The sequence below is a fragment of the Amblyomma mixtum genome, chromosome 5 (assembly GCF_055824585.1).
Source record: "Amblyomma mixtum isolate Tamu chromosome 5, ASM5582458v1, whole genome shotgun sequence".
Classification (NCBI taxonomy): domain Eukaryota; kingdom Metazoa; phylum Arthropoda; class Arachnida; order Ixodida; family Ixodidae; genus Amblyomma; species Amblyomma mixtum.
The window spans coordinates 96,645,883-96,661,055 of NC_143016.1; the positions used below are offsets into that span (position 1 = coordinate 96,645,883).

At 46.7% G+C, this 15,173-nt stretch overlaps 1 non-coding gene across 1 annotated transcript; it reads left to right on the forward strand.

The window, feature by feature from the left end:
- The first annotated feature begins 14,821 nt into the window (after positions 1 to 14,821).
- Positions 14,822 to 14,963, forward strand: LOC149343096 (U4 spliceosomal RNA). The gene has a single exon (XR_016283360.1). It is a non-coding gene; the product is annotated as a U4 spliceosomal RNA (small nuclear RNA).
- The last annotated feature ends 210 nt before the right edge of the window (positions 14,964 to 15,173 follow it).

Genomic DNA, 15,173 nt, shown 5'->3' on the forward strand with positions numbered 1-15,173 from the left:
TTGTTTACATTTATCGGATTTGTGGTTGACTTTGTACTTGGCTTGGCTTTGGTGGCTAAAGTGGTGCAGAATGGCCACAAATGATATTTTAAGCGTATAATACGGCACGCAAATGTTCTCACCCGCTTTTGAAACACTGCACAACAATTTCAAACATCTTTTATGCGCGCCGATGACGTTCGGTTGGACTATTTTTTTTTCACTGATCGTTGATGCCATCATTTTCGAATGACATTACTTTTTTCCGTGTAGCACCGAAAGAGACCGAATGGCATTCGATGCATCGAATGCCATTAGGTTCGAATGACATTAAATTTGCTAGTGTGACAGGGGTATAACTCTGATAAGCACGGGTAATCTCAGGTAAGCTCGGAGGAGTCCCACGCCAGCGGCAGCCAATGGGAAAAGGACGTCGCGTCAGCTGCAGGCAATGAGAAAATGGCGTCGCGTCAGCTGCAGCCAATGGGAAAAGGGCGTCGCGCCAGCTGCAGCCGAGTGGGGAGAGGGTTTAAATATTAGAGAGAAACGCAGCTGCTTGCACATGCAGATGCCATTAAGAAGAAGCGAAGGATGACAGTAGCCGGAGGATGTTTTCTGACGTAAACAACATCAACATGCAGTGCTGTGAATGGTAAACTGAGGAAGAAGCCGGTCCTTCGAAAGGTTCCGAAGCTGAACGACATCCACGGTGAGTGCAACAACAACGCAAAAAAGAAATGGCGGCAACGTGAGTCGACCGATCCAGCGGATATAGCGAGGCGTCAAGCCGATCGAAGCAGAGCAGTGAACACAGTAAAACCTTGCTAAACAGGATGCGGAAACAGATGAATAGAGAGAAATACGAAGAACTGCGAGGAAGAAGAGGCGAATGATGAAGTCCTTGGATGAAAACATGGTAGACAGACGTGTGGAAACGGCTTCGTAGATCGCCATACAAAAGGAACGGCGACTCGAATCGCAAAGAGCAGCTCAGGCAGTTTATCGCAAGAGGAAAGGCGAGGAACGGCTGCAAGAACATTATAGCGCAACTCGAGTTTTCAAGGCTATAAAAAGCTAAACAAAGACAAACAAAGCTAAACAAGGGCAAACGTACTGAAACGCTTAAGCCGAAATTAGCTTAACCAGGTAAATCGAAGGCAACTTTTTTTTTGTAGCGAGAGCTACATTGGCCATATTCTCGTCGTTTCGCTGTGGCCGGTGGCCACACCGCGAACTGAGCCGATGCCTAGCAACCGCCGCAGCTGGCAGCACCGCTCGCCGCGCCATCTGGCATGACGTCAGAGGAGGAGCCGGTGAAACCGCGTTGCAACTACAGAGGGGGCTTTGTCGTCGGAACGAAACCAAGAGGAGGCAGCGAGCCGAGGAGACGGAGGAAGAACGAGCCGCACGCCTCGAGAAGCGTCGTAAATACGAAGCGGCCAAGCGAGTGGATTCAGATGAGGATGGTTCGTTGTCTAGTTCGCCATGTCGTGCCAGGGCCGACGCCAATACTGTGTCGGAGCCATTGAGACGGCTGCTTGCTACTTCACCGACCATCCGGCCGTCTTTGGGGCAAATGAGAAACAAGATGAAGACTTTGAAAATAAATGCGTTACACTTTCAAAATGTGTAGTGCTTAATGTAACCATAACTTAGCGATAGGTAATAACAAAACCTAAACAGTGAGGCGTACCATTCTAAACAATAAAGATGTAACCGTAGAAACAACTAAGCTAAACAATAAGATTAACCGTACCTCTCGCTACGCACATTCAGGCATAATTGAGTTAAGCCACAGCCAATTTTTTTCTTTCGTAACCTTCGTCCTGGAAGCGATGTACATGTCACAAGAGAGAATAATTTGCGTGCAAGAAATTCGCAGGCGTCGACCAAAGAAAGCGTGCTTTAAGTTACTGCTATTCCTCAAACATTGGAAAGGAGAAGTTTGAAAAGTGGCACCGAAGCCTACGAAGAAAAGCTTTGCACGTCTGGCTTGCAATAACTGCCTGCACTGCGTTTGTCTCTTCGTGGTAAATATGACGACTTTGATTAAAGTAACAGATGCGCTAAACCGAATTTAAAGTCCCTGACATTGCACTCTACTCAGCCGGCTTTAATGTTATCAGCCTACGTTTTTCGTGGCTTGCGAGAGGAGTTCAACGACTGAGAGCGGCACGTGGGATATGAGAGACGCCGCAGTGGAGAACTCCGAACTACATTCGACCCCCCCCCCCCCTCCCCCCTCTGGTGTGTGCACAGGGATGGCTCAACACACAGATATTTTCGCCTTTCGCCTGTACAAAAATAAGACCGCCGCGATCCGAAATCTAATACGCAACCCTGAGTTCAACAGTGAACGTGTTAGCCGCGGACCCACTGAGGTTGGTACCGCATGTATTTTTAAGCATTGCACGATGGTGAAATAAAACTGCGTTTTTTTTTTTTTGCAATTGGCTTCCTGTGTTATATACAGTTCTCATTTTGTATCAAAAGCTGCTCCTGATTAAATGGTTACTACACGTCTCCGTTGCCGTAAACGAGTAATTCACAAGTTAACCAATTCGCTCAGGCGAATAAGCAAAAATACAATCCAAACATGAAAATGTTTGGAATCAAGTGGCGGCATGTCAGAAGGGATCTTTATCGCCTGGGCCTTACGCGCCATAGCACGATCCTTGAAAAGAGGTGAAAAGAATAATTGCTTTAAAAGTTCCGTGGCATGTAGCGGGTTGATTGTGTGCAAGAATTCCTTTCTCGGAGTCAGTGGCTGTTCTGAAAAGTGAAAATTTTGCAGAACACCTAGCGGAGCAACAATTCTGTTCGCATCTACCGCCTTCCCTTCTTTTTTAAGGTACAAGAGGTTCTTTTTTAAGCTACAAGAGTTTGTCTACTTTAGCACGAAATTTGAAGCTCGGTGAGGTCACACTTAACAGCAGAGTTGCCGCAATGAGCTCCCTGGTGGCTCATGACCGGAGATGCACGCACAGCTAGTGTTCTATTTGGAAAAACACTTGAGAGTATGTCATATGTGCCGGAAAATCTGATGATTTTAATGCGGTAAACATAACGTACGCCAGTTGTTCATGTTCTATGCCCAAGATTAATAGAGCCGGCCGATATCTGCTTCTTCGTTTGTTTTGCGCATTTATTCTAGGGCACTCTGTGTCCGACTGGTCCCATAACCTTCCGCCATAAACGTCTTTCGTGCACTCATCCTATACTGTTTTCATTTTTTTTCAATCCTGAGAATTTTTTTTTTGAACACCCTGTATATTGAATGTGGGTACTTCAAGTTAGGTCTGACATTCTGTGCACTCCGAGGTGTTTTTCGCATGAAACTTTTTCACTAGTCGCGTTTTGATGAAACAAGAGCGCATATCGACCTGAAGTTTTGTAGTGAATGTTATTACCTTTGTCTTACTGCTAATAATATTCGTTACCACTTGGCGCACCGATTTCAGAATGGGTTAAAATCTTCTTATAAAACATGGTAGTCATAAGGGCCTGTAGAATGGCGGTAAATAAAGCACTCCTTCACAGGTTTTCTAATTAATTATTCGATGCCACAATTCAATGTTTCACTTTAATTGGTTTATCTGAAGGTCAAAATGGCCGTCGATAAAAGCTTCTAACGCTCTATTTTAAATGGCCAAACAGTGGTTTTGAAAGAAGTTTGTAAAACAAAAAAGAGAACAAGTGCGTTTACGCTATCTTCTCCTCATGTTTGCATTCACTAAAAGAAGTTTTGTCTTTTGTATGCTGCTTACGCCTGTGAATAAAACTGCTTTCTAGACATCCAATGGCATGGTAAATATTTTCTTCACCCAATGCTAATGCTGCATTCTGTAAGTAAATTATTTATTCTTAGAAAAGAGCAGTGTCGTTACCAACAGCCTCCAACAACAGTACTGATACAGCACTGCTCATTTGCAAACCAAATGTGCTCTGTGTTAAGCAATGTATAGCTTTCCGTCTAACAGCAAATGCTTTGTAGCCATGGCAATGCAGTAAACACATTGTTGCCAGCGTGTAGCTGTTTGTCATACAAAAATCGTCCTCTGAGCCAATGTATTGATGCTATCCGAATGAACGTCGTCTCGTAAAACGTTTCGGTGGATTTAGCCTTATCGCTTGAACGCACTGCACATAAAAGCAGCCATACATGCTGAAGCCAATAGTCCCGGGGGTACGTTTAATGGATCCACCGCAACCTCAGGCCAAGCATATAAAAAAAATGAGACACGTAGGCCTCGTACAATTTTATACGAGTAATCTCACGCAACACAAGTAAGCAGTACTGTCCGAAAACAAATGTAGACTTGCGCCACGTACGGTTGCTACAAGGGCTTGAAGTTGTAAACACCACTCGAATGGTTCTCTGCATTAGATAAGAGGAACTAGGATGACAGGAGCCGAACAATGTGCTCTCGATAGTGCCCATTTTGATTTGGCTGCCTGGTGCCGATGAGATCTGAATATCAACTAGGTCCCTGTTTCTGCCACATTTATTATTTACCAACGAGCCTCTCTCGAAACAAGCACTTACCCGTCGTCCCACTGTAGCCTAGAAATCAGATATTCCAGGTCATCTGCGTGTGCTTGAGCAAGAGTTCTAGACAGCTAATAGCATGAAAAATAAAAACTCCGAAAAGGCTTTGCTTTATGAAGGTCTTAGAGTCTCGTGATATGGGCCAGTGTCTATTTGCGGCTTACCGCATGGCAACGGCTTCAGTATTTAGAAAACACAGACAAGTTTAAGTTAGGGCGCTGTGTATTGAGCAACTGGCACATCAGCCCTCCAAGAACACGCGCTGGAGGACGTTTCTACCAGAAACTTGAACCAGAAACTTTGATTTTCTACTCATAAATATTAGGCTGAAAACCTGCGTTAGATTCAAGGAAATTGTGTCTACTCTGAAGTGCAACAGAATCGCCTCAAAAGCCACGAGAAGCAATTTCCGTTTGTGAAACCTTCGATATCGAATCAACACTAGGTGTAGCGTACGCTATCCGCACTGCAATCATTAGAATAGAACACGAGCTCTCGAAATATACGCATACACTGCCTCGCTGGCTTTCGCCGCATGCATTTTTTAGTTCTTCAAGATTCTCGAAAAAGGTACCCCTGAAATTTATTTTGTTTTCTTGTTCAGGCAGCTGAAAACACGACGTAAGCGCGCAGTCAAGCAGAAACTAATCAGCGCCCACTAAAATGTGATTTAATCACGCTTGCTGGCTTCCTCAGCGCTGTTAAGAAGCACAACTACGCTCTCCTTCAAACGTGGTAGTGGCTTAATTCCGACGCCATGGCAGAAACAGGGGCATTTCAACATGTACAAGTTTTCAGTCGCTGCGTTCTCCTACACTCTAAACCCAAATACACCTATACGGGAGTAAATACGGTAGTAAGCTGTCCTCTAGCGTACACCCTTTTATAAGAGTGTGTGTGCTAGAGGACAACTTCACTGCCTTTTGAGTCTGTTCTGTTTAGAGTGTAGCGCCGACTCTTTCAGTTCCAGCCGTAGTGTTTTCTGGCAGCTCGTGCAAATCTTACAGATTTCAACGGGGACGGCTTTCATCGACTGTTGGGAACTTCTGAGCCGCACTGCTGTGGGAAAATAATGTAATGACTCTGATAATGCGAACTCGCTTAATATAGCTGCCAGTTCGGACGGCGCAAGTTGGTTTACGTCGCAGAAACCGGTGCGCACCGCAGCCATCCAGCCCGTTGAGTTCACGCAGGTGATTCGTCAACGCCATATACTAGTTTGTGTTGATAGACTATAAATGCCGCTCTGCATTAAGAGTAATCAACACTGATCTGAAATGATTGTATTTCGATGCAATCAGTGGGATGTCATGAACAGTCTGTGTCGAAAGCATACAGTCCAAAGGATCGACTTCTGTGTCCTGCAGCGTGGCGCCTTTTGCATACTCAGGGACCCTAATATCATGAAAGCGGGAGGAACTCCAGTCCTCGACCCTCCCAAGCTTAGGTCTGTCAAATGTGCTCAAAAGCCCTGCTACACGGCTTAGAAGCAAACCACTTGGGCTGTATACTTTTGACAAAGGCTGTACAAATACATTAAATGCCGTCGGAGAGCCCGTTCTGCGAGCCGTCGTTACGCAGGCTGTGACGGTTTCTTTTCTTTAGTTTTGTTTTTTCTCTCTATTCTTCGTTTCTAGACTTGTTTCGCCAAATTTAACTTGGTCTTTTTTTTTTCACGTTTAGCTTAACACTGATCAGAGGCCGTTATAAATTGTGCACAGTGTACGGAGAAGCTCGTTTATTTATCTTTTTTGGTCTCACCCGCAGCATGCCGCATCGCAGTGCTGCGAACTGGGCAGTTTCCAATAATCCAGAGCCGGCCGATGTTTGCTTGTTCGTTTGTTTTGCGCATTTATTCTAGAGCACTCTGTGTCCGACTGGTCCGATAACCTTCCGCCAAAAACGTCTCTCGAGCACTCATCCTATACTGTTTTCTTTTTTTTTAATCTTGAGAATCTTTTTTTGAACGCCCTGTATATTGAATGCGGGTACTTCAAGTTCTTTCGTGCACTCATCCTATACTGTTTTCGTTTTTTTTTTCAATCCTGAGATTTTTTTTTTTTGAACACCCTGTATATTGAATGTGGGTACTTCAAGTTAGATCTGACATTCTGTACACTACGAGGTGTTTTTCGCATGAAACATTTTCACTAGTCGCGTTTTGACGAAACAAGAGCGCATATCGACCTGAAGTTTTGTAGTGAATGTTATTACCTTTGTCTTACTGCTAATAATATTCATTACCACTTGGCGCACCGATTTCAGAATGGGTTAAAATCTTCTTATAAAACATGGTACTCATAAGGCCCTGTAATATGGCGGTAAATAAAGCACTCACTCACAAGTGATCTAATTAATTATTTGATGCCACGATTCAATTTTTCACTTTAATTGGTTTACCTTCAGGTCAAAATGGTCGTCGATAAAAGCTTCTAACGCTCTATTTTAAACGGCCAAACAGTTGTTTTGAAAGAATTTTGTAAAACAAAAAAAGAAACAAGTACGTTTACGCTATCTTCTCCTCATGTTTGAATTCACTAAAAGAAGTTTTGTCTTTTGTATGCTGCTCACGCCTGAGAATAAAACTGCTTTCTAGACATCCAATGGCATGGTAAATATTTTCTTCACGCAATGCTAATGCTGCCTTCTGTAAGTAAATTATTTATTCTTAGAAAAGAGCAGTGTCGTTACCAACAGCCGCCAACAACAGTACTGATACAGCACTGCTCCTTTGCAAACCAAATGTGCTGTGTTGAGCAATGTATAGCTTTCCGTCTAACAGCAAATGCTTTGTAGCCATGGCAATGCAGTAAACACATTGTTGCCAGCGTGTAGCTGTTTGTCATACAAAAATCGTCCTCTGAGCCAATGTATTGATGCTATCCGAATGAACGTCGTCTCGTAAAACGTTTCGGTGGATTTAGCCTTATCGCTTGAACGCACTGCACATAAAATCAGCCATACATGCTGAAGCGAATAGTCCCGGAGGTACGTCTGATGGATCCACCGCAACCTCAGGCGAAGTATAAAAAAATGAGACACGTAGGCCACGTGCAGTTTTATACTAGTACTCCTCACGCAACACAAATAAGCAGTACTGTCCGAAAACAAATGTAGACTTGCGCCAGGTACGGTTGCTACAAGGGCCTGAAGTTGTAAACACCACTCGAATGGTTCTATGCACCAGATAAGAGGAACTAGGATGACAGGAGCCGAACAATATGCTCTCGATAGTGCCCATTTTGATTTGGCTGCCTGGTGCCGATGAGATGTGAATATCGACTAGGTCCCTGTTTCTGCCACATTTATTATTTACCAACGAGCCTCTCTCGAAACAAGCACTTACCCGTCGTCCCACTGTAGCCTAGAAATCAGATATACCAGGTCCACTGCGTGTGCTTGAGCAAGAGTTCCAGACAGGTAATAGCGTGAAAAGTAAAAACTCCTAAAAGGCTTTCTTTTATGAACCTCTTAGAGTCTCGTGATATGGGCCAGTGTCTATTTGCGGCTTACCGCATGGCAACGGCTTCAGTATTTAGAAAACACGGACAAGTTTAAGTTAGGGCGCTGTGTATTGACCAACTGGCACATCAGCCCCCCAAGAACACGCGCTGGAGGACGTTTCTACCAGAAACTTTGAACCAGAAACTTTGATTTTCTACTCATAAATATTAGGCTGAAAACCTGCGTTAGATTCAAGGAAATTGTGTCTACTCTGAAGTGCTGCAGAATCGCCTCAAAAGCCACGAGAAGCAATTTCCGTTTGTGAAACCTTCGATATCGAATCAACACTGGGTGTAGCGTATACGCAATCCGCAGTGCAATCATTAGAATAAAACACGAGCCCTAGAAATATACGCATACACTGTCTCACTGGCTTTCGCCGCATGCATTTTTTAGTTCTCCTAGATTCTCGAAAAAGGTACCGCTGAAATTTTTGTCTTCTTGTTCAGGCAGCTGAAAACACGAGGTAAGCGCGCAGTCAAGCAGAAACTAATGAGCGCCTACTAAAATGCGATTTTATCACGCTTGCTGGCTTCCTCAGCGCTGTTAAGAAGCACAACTACGCTCTCCTTCAAACGTGGTAGTGGCTTAATTCCGACGCCATGGCAGAAACAGGGGCATTTCAACATGTACAAGTTTTCAGTCGCTGCGTTCTCCTACACTCTAAACCCAAATACACCTATACGGGAGTAAATACGGTAGTAAGCTGTCCTCTAGCGTACACCCTTTTATAAGAGTGTGTGTGCTAGAGGACAACTTCACTCCCTTTTGAGTCTGTTCTGTTTAGAGTGTAGCGCCGACTCTTTCAGTTCCAGCCGTAGTGTTTTCTGGCAGCTCGTGCAAATCTTACAGATTTCAACGGGGACGGCTTTCATCGACCGTTGGGAACTTCTGAGCCGCACTGCTGTGGGAAAATAATGTAATGACTCTGATAATGCGAACTCGCTTAATATAGCTGCCAGTTCGGACGGCGCAAGTTGGTTTACGTCGCAGAAACCGGTGCGCACTGCAGCCATCCAGCCCGTTCAGTTCACGCAGGTGATTCGTCAACGCCATATACTAGTTTGTGTTGATAGACTATAAATGCCGCTCTGCATTAAGAGTAATCAATATTGATCTGAAATGATTGTATTTCGATGCACCCAGTGGGATGTCATGAACAGTCTGTGTCGAAAGCATACCGTCCAAAGGATCGACTTCTGTGTCCTGCAGCGTGGCGCCTTTTGCATACTCAGGGGCCCTTATATCATGAAAGCGCGAGGAACTCAAGTCCTCGACCCTCCCAAGCTTAGGTCTGTCAAATGTGCTTAAAAGCCCTGCTACACGGCTTAGAAGCAAACCACTTGGGCTGTATACTTTTGACAAAAGCTGTACAAATACATTAAATGCCGTCGGAGAGCCCGTTCTGCGAGCCGTCGTTACGCAGGCTGTGACGGTTTCTTTTCTTTAGTTTTGTTTTTTCGCTCTATACTTCGTTTCTAGACTTGTTTCGCCAAATTTAACTTGGTCTTTTTTTTTCACGTTTAGCTTAACACTGATCAGAGGCCGCTATAAATTGTGCACAGTGCACGGAGAAGCTCGTTTATTTATCTTTTTTGGTCTCACCCGCAGCATGCCACATCGCAGTGCTGCGAACTGGGCAGTTTCCAATAATCTCCGATCTCGGCAATCTCTTTCACCCCGCATCGTCTTAGGGCCCCTTGGTGACACTGACATATACACACGCACGCGTGTATACATGCGACAACACAAACACATGCATATTCAGGCAAAGCGCGCATTTTCCCCGCTTCGAAGTCGAAGGTTCTCGCTTTCTGAGGCACCTGGCCGCAATTACGCCGCGGGCCGGGGCGTGGGTAAGCAGACATAATAGCGGGCCCTGACTGCCTTTTCAGGAGGAGTAATGAAAGTGTAGGCCTTGACTGCGTTCCAGGCCTCATTTCACCGTACGTATAGTGCCTTGCCGACCCTCTTCTGGGTTCTAGGCTGCGCCCCTGTTCCAGTGTAAACACGACCAAGTCGCAAGCAGTCTCGCTTCCGAACAACACATCTTCGATCATTCACGCGGCACGGCTGACCCTCCAAGCCGAGTGGGTGAACACCGCGGCTCGGCACCCTGCCAGAGTCTCCTATATGCCCCCCCCCCCGCCCCCCCCCCCCCCCCCCCCCCACTCTCGGTGCTGCCATCATTGGCCTCTAGCAGAGCGCCCAACTTTGAAGTAGCCGCATGCGTAGTGGGAGGTTAGCTTTGTGTGCACTCTTTGAAGGAGTAAACGATGGCTTGGGAGTCGAGGAGCGAAAACACCAAATTTCTCAAGAAAAGGCGATGTTGATGCTTATGTGCAGGAACATGAGCGTTACTACATAAATGTTTTCTATAATCAACACAGTTTGCTGCCTGTTGACCAGTGTGGCTGGAAGAAAAGAAGAAATCAGTTGAATTACTTTTCAAAAGAATTGTTCACAACCCGAATGGGAAGCGTGAGTTCTGCTAGGCGGTTTGTCACTGATTGGAAAAAACTGAACAAAGATGCAAGAAATGCGATTCCAGTTTCAGCGTCTGGTGTGTGTGCCAACCTATGGTGGATGTACCAGCCTGTGTGGTGTATGTTCTAGCCTATGGTGCATGGGCCAGCCTATAGGATCGAACGCTATATCTATAGCGTTGGTCAAAAGTTCTCAGTCCACAGGGTCTGCTTTTCAAGTATATAGCCGGGCACTGTCGCTGCATATGACGCGATGAAAGTTCTCAAGGGCGCAAATAACAGTTCGTCTCGACCTTCGCGCATTTATAGCTTCCAGAGTGTCACAAATTCTCTATCACGCGGTTCAAAAGCAAACCCCGCGGCCCGGAGATTCTTGATCAACCTTGTACACACGTCTGACCGCACATACAGCTGACGCTGAGCGAGTACGACGCTGTTGTCGAGAACATCGTTCAAGGCAATTAGCAGGTATAGCATTAGATGTCCCGTCCACAAGGAAGAAAAGCCGGCATCCAGGAGCTTAAGATGACGTGAAAAAAAAACAAAAACGCTGTGATACTTCCGCCTTTCCCCGAAGCAGACCCGGAATGAGTGCAGCTTTCTGGATTCAAACCCTGATTGGGTGACGTTGACTCTAGCGCCCACATTTGTGCTCTGCTCTGGTGAAGGAGAGCGTAATTATAGCTTGTTAGCCTGTACCGAAACATACGAAACCCAGACGTTTGCGTTGGCACGCAGTGCGTTCGGTCTCTGCCACCCCACAGGCATAGCCGATTAGCGAGTCTAATCCAGATTAGTGTTCGCGAGCAATGCCTTTCTAGCTAAGCTCCTTAACCAGGCGGAACAGATTCTCAGCGCTCATCCGCTTTCTTTTCCGCCAAACATGCAAGTGTGTGGTGTAGACCGGTCGGTCTGGCGTCCTTAAAACTAACCGCGTGGTATGGACAGCCCTGTTTTTTTCTTCCTGCCTTCTCTGACTACCAACATCTTTCTTTTCCTTCGTTCTTTCTACCATACAACTCATTCACAGTTATTTGTGGTTGTTTTTCTTTCAAATCCACTTCCAGTGACGGAGTCTGCTAGGTAACTGTCAATCAGCATTGATTGATTGATTGATTGATTGATTGATTGATTGATTGATTGATTGATTGATTGATTAAATTTTACTTCTATCAGTGCTCCCCGCCCCCGGCATGCAGGCAAGACGTAAAAATCGTTGGAAACACCCAACGTTCCCCCCTCCCGAACTATGGTGGGGCGCCGAATGAGGCAAGAACACCAGCTGCCAAGAATGAAGAGGCGAACAACTGAATAAAAAAAAATGAAGGGGCCATTTAAGCTCCGCCTTAAGGGCACGACGCGATAGCGTATTGGGTTAATTTGCATATGTGTAGAATGTCTTTATCTCCGTGGCAGTCCTCGTGCCCCTCCTGGCGCAGTGGTACAGCGGTTAAGAGATGTGCCACTGCCGTGCGATGGCAGGTGCTCCCAGTGGTGGGACTTGTGAGGGCCCAGGTTGCTCTTCCCGAGCAAGAAATAAAAAAAAAATAACCTGCCATGGGGGCACTTAAGCCCCTATCTGGTGGCCAGGTTGTGATGACGCTGCAAGCTCACGCGACCTAGGCAGCCCACCTGCCTTCTAGGTTGCTCTCTGGGGACCACCTGCCAGAGTCATGCTCTTCATTCTTCGCCCACAACGCCGACGCCAACAAAGCCAACACCGGATTTCTGGACAACGGAGCCTTTAACGCTATCGCTTTGAAAAATCAGTGCCAAGTACGGCCCCAGGTCAAGCTTTTCAAGAAGAAGTGAATCTGGCAATGTATGCCACCGCCACTCTCTTCTGCGCTGAAAACGAGCACAGCTGAATAAAGGCGTCTAGGCGTCTCAGGAAGAGAAATAACGCATGAACCGGCCCGTAACATTCGCCCGCCCTGGCTGAGTGCCGTCCTTAGATGGAAGCCAGAGACAAACCAGACCGTGCCCGATTGATGTTTGAATTAAGCGAAAAAAAAAAACAGACAACTGAAAGTTGAAAACTGAGGGCGTGAGTTAGAGCATGCGCTCCAGATTACAATCGCCGCGCGCGGGCACGCGCAAAGACGTTATACGCGCCTTATGCGCGCGAAGCGGAATGCGTTGCCCCATTTTCGATATATTATTTTTTATTCACTCTCTTCCCCCGGCGTTCCTGCGGTGTCAAGACGGAACCGCCATGGACGGGCTGGTGTCGATCACTGTCACAAAGCCGGGCGCCACGCCTCTTCCGACTTTCTCCGCGCGCGCCAGGCTTCAAATGTGCGCGCTGGCCCACTTGCAAGTTGAATCGCACGCGATCGCGATGTTTAACGAAACCCGTCACATCCAATTAGGGCGCCGCCGTGTCGCGCTGGTTCGCTTTTCCGACCGAAGCTTTTAGCGTATTGCTTCGATCGTGCACTATGTAGCGGCGCTAGCGACATTCGCTTACCACACGGAGTCGTCTTGTTTGAGATTATGCGCACGTGTTATCCAGCCAGAGTGAAAAGCAAACGCTGTGGCGTGCGTCCTCCTAAGCCGAGTGCACTATTTCGGGACCCTGCACGTGGCGACGATGTCGTGATTCAGGCTTGGGCGGCTCCGTGCCCCGGCGATGCCTCGCCTAATAACCGCTCACGCTATAGCTCGCTGGCTTCATCGACGAGTCGGCACCTAATCCGCGTTGCGTCACTGCACGTCACGCGGATAGTGGCTTAGTATTCCGTGTCATTTCAGTCGCTACAGCTTCCAAGTTGGAAGTTTCAATTCCAGCATGGAGATAACCTTACTGTGGGAAAGGCTTAAACGCTTCCTTTGATTTTTGTAGCGAAACCTACATTGGCGAAACCTACATTGGCTTGTGATTTCGGTGCTCCGAGGAGGCACAGAGACCGACCTTGAGCCGTTGCCTAGCAACCGCCGCAGCTGGCGGACGTCGCGCGCTCGCCGCGCCATCTGGCATGACGTAACACCGCGCATCTCACTGCGGAGCCGCCGCCGTTGTTTCGTATGACGTCACACCGCTTGCCTTGTCGTTGCGCTCGCCTCTGCCCACTTCGCCAGCTCTGTCGCATGCCTGATAACAAACTTTCGCCACGTATATCTTGGCATAGCCGGGCTAAGCCACTGCCAATTTTTTTGATGGTCAATGTTTATGGCTATGCAAGGCGCCGTTAAGGAGCATCGGTATACTCTCCGTAAGATGCCACCAGTGATAAAATAATAAAGCATTCGACAATGCCGCTGGCGACGGATTGGTTCAAGATTTTCGTAAGAACCCCAAGCGGACAGATAAATATGACAGAAAGTAGTCAACGTGATGACCGAGTGCTTTAAGAAAGTTCAGTCCAGAGAAATGCAAGGAATAAGTTCTGCCTATAATCTATGTTTTTCAAAATCAACATACGCGCTCTAGACACCCATGAACAGACTGTTGCTTCCAATCATCTCGTCCGCTGCGCTTTTGCTCAGTATAGAAGAAAATGGCAAATGAAGTGATAGGGCATTGGCCTCTCGGCCAAAACAATGTGACCACTATCGCTGCCGCTCGCAAAAAGGAGAAGGGTTTAGTTTTCGTCCTTTGTATTTCTTGTTTTGTTTTTGTTTTATTGTTCTTCATATTCGCTTTTCTTAAACTGAGCTTTCCTGAACTTGTTAGCTATAGACTGCAAGTACCAGCACCTGGCGACATCTTTCATACCTATGCCTCAAACTCTTATTATTATCATTACTAAACATTAATAATAAATGACAAAATATTTTGTTTGGTACGATGAGATGAAAACACACAGAATAACTAAGAAGGAGGAGGAGACCCACCTCCCGCTAAAAGTGAGCGCGCAACAATATCACCCGCGCGAAAGCAGTCATCTTCCACCCGAAGCTGTCACTCATCTGGAAACAAGTTGTGAAACATACAAAGAAGCAAAAAAATGCAGACCTTTGCACGCGCTCAGGCGCGGCCTACGGACAGCTTTCAACTGCTGCGCAGACACGCTACGAGCGCGAGGCGACTGTTATCGGAAGTGGATTGTCCCGCATCAGCAAGCCCCCTCACAGGTCTCAATATTATAGGCACACTGGATAAAATAATGAATGAAATTCACTGCTGTTACATTGTTTCAATTAAAAGGCTTGTGTGAGCTATGTGGCGACACTGATAAGTGGCAACGACTCCTCTTCACGGTGAGTAGTATGGCAGTTTTATTCGCCGACATAATGCCGCTAACCAGGCCATGAAGCAAGCATCACAGGGAGGACCACCCTGCACTGGCACTGCGACTTCAGCTTTGCGCAGAGGCAGTGTCGCATCCCATGAAGTCTCGACTGAGGAGCGACTATTGCTAGTTGAAAACTTTTCCCAATACCCCGCCTGGACGACGTGAAATACCGTCGGCCGAGGCAATTTTTGGCTGGCCCTCCGGGGCCTCAAAACCGAATCCAAAGAAAGAATTATAGAGTAGCTTAGAGCGGTAAGCACTACCTACGCCATGGTTCAGCTGGTGGTGGTGCTTGTGGTTAGACTTGTGGTGATGCATCGGTTATACAGAAGGTAGTGTGAGGTTAATGAGACCTCGTCCGCTCCACAAAAGTACCGCGGGTAATGAGACCTCGTCCGCTCCTCAAAAGTACCGCGG